At 44.1% G+C, this 2,142-nt stretch overlaps 1 pseudogene; it reads right to left on the minus strand.

Moving 5' to 3' along the window:
• Positions 1-933: 933 nt before the first annotated feature.
• Positions 934-1,116, minus strand: LOC101334354 (ATP synthase F(0) complex subunit j, mitochondrial pseudogene; annotated as a pseudogene).
• Between the last annotated feature and the right edge of the window lie 1,026 nt (positions 1,117-2,142).

Below are 2,142 nucleotides of genomic sequence, written 5' to 3' on the forward strand. Positions count from 1 at the left end.
GAACCTGGGCCATGGCAGTGAAAGTACTCAGTCCTAACCACTGGGCAACAAGGGAATTCCCTTCTGAGTATTTCTTTGATATCTTCCTCCTTTCCTTTCCGTCTGTTTACTCTCTTTTTGGAAATCCTAAGTTGGTTGATAGGTATGCTAAGTTTATCCTCCAATTTTCTTTTCTTTTCTTTTTTAATTTGGTTGGGCAGTGCAGCTTTTGGGATCTTAGTTCCCCAACCAGGGATCGAACCTGGGCCTCCAGCAGTGAAAGTGCCGAGTCCTAACCACTGGACTGCCAGGGAATTCCCTATCCTCCAATTTTCTTATTATCAACTATTTCCCATCTCCTAGTCACTTTGTTCCATGCTTTTGAACATTTCTTCAACTAGATCTTCAAACTCTAATGAATTTTTATTTCAAATATTATATTTTTTAATATCTTATAGCAGCTCTTTCTTATTTAGGTCCCTTTTTCAGAATATCCTGTTCTTGCTTAAAGAAAGTAATTTCTTCTCTTGTCTCGCTGAGGCATAGTATTTTTGAAGTTTTCTTCAGTTTCCTCCAAATGCCTTTTTAAAGTTTGTTTGAACTTTTCAAACACAATCAGCTTTTCCTGGCTCCTCTAAAATCATTCTTAAGGAAATGGACATGCTATGTCGGCAGGTTAGGATTTAAACTGGGCCATCAGCATCCAAAAACAAAGATCCCAGACAGGTCACAGACGTCAAGAGAAAAGAGGCCCCACTGAGACACTCAAATGAAACGTGGTCAATATACAACTTGGAGCAACCATGCCAACTCTTAGTCATTTTGGGGGGGGAGGCGGGGGGTCTCACAGGTACGTCTGTTCATGCACGAGGGCACTGGGACTGCTGCAAGTCAACACGATGTCCCACATTCCCTCAACACAGTCAGACCAATGTCTTGTGCAAGGAAAGCTGGTTAATGATTACCATGAGCAGGTGCAGGACTGGAAGCTTTCAAGGTTTTGCTTCTTTTATCAGCACTCCTGAATTTATAAATGATGAAGCCCATCAGTCCTATTCCTACCCAAATCTTCTGGTAAACTTGGGTACAGTAGGGCTTCATGGGGATCCACACATTTTCAATAAGGCTTTGAAGCATCCTGGTGCAGGACCAAGCTCAGGCAGCCCCAACACACTCCGACGACTCTGAAAGGTCACTGAGCATGCAGGCACTCTTACCCATTTTATTTCTCCAGTTATAGTACCTAGAATTTTTAGCTCTCCATTCACTTTCTTCCACCAGATTTGTTGGGGTTTTTTGTTTGTTTTCTCCAGTACCATCTTGAACCTAAATGATATGGCTTGTGACATATATGAATGCATAATCACAGTAACTGGCATTTACATAATCAACTGTTTATTTAGCAAGCATTTATTGAGTGCGTGCTGTATGCCAGGCACTGTGTAAGGCACTGGAAAAAAAACATGCTCAAGGCCTTGAGGTCCCTGCTCTCCAGGAACTTACTGTCCAGGGCAGTGGCTCAAGCTTAGCAGAGCCCACTAAGCCTGGGGGCAGCCACTGCAGTTCCTTATCAGATTAAGGATCTGAGGTTCAGGGAGGCTCCCTGGTTGTCCCAGTGACATGCAGCTATTCGGAGACAATGCTGCATCATGAACCTAAATATTCCTCTCTCACATTTTGTTTCAAAACCTGGGGGTATAAAGAGAAGCTGGAGAAAATAAAATGCAAAAGAAGGGTTCAGAAGAGACAGGAAGCTGTGCTAGAGTTCTTCAGAGAAACAAAACGAAGAGGATACACACACACACACACACACACACACACACACACACACACACACGTGTATATATATATATGGGGGGAGAGAGAGAGAGAGAGAGAGAGGAAGAGAGGGAGAGGGAGAGAGATTGATTGATATACTGCAGGAATTGGCTCACAAGGTTATGGAGGCCGGGAAGTCCCACATCCTGCCCTTTGCAAGCTGTAAAACCAGGAAAGCTGGTGATGTTATTGAGTCCAAGTCTGAAGGCCAGAGAATCGAGGCTGTGTAAGTCCCAAGCTTAATCTGAAAGCCTGGGAACCAGGAGAGCCCTTGCCCGAGCACAGAAGCTGTGACCTCAGCTCAGGCAGAGAGAGAATTCGCCCTTCCTTACCTTCCTGTTCTAT

This window comes from Tursiops truncatus, chromosome 10 (genome assembly GCF_011762595.2).
Source record: "Tursiops truncatus isolate mTurTru1 chromosome 10, mTurTru1.mat.Y, whole genome shotgun sequence".
In the NCBI taxonomy this organism is placed as follows: domain Eukaryota; kingdom Metazoa; phylum Chordata; class Mammalia; order Artiodactyla; family Delphinidae; genus Tursiops; species Tursiops truncatus.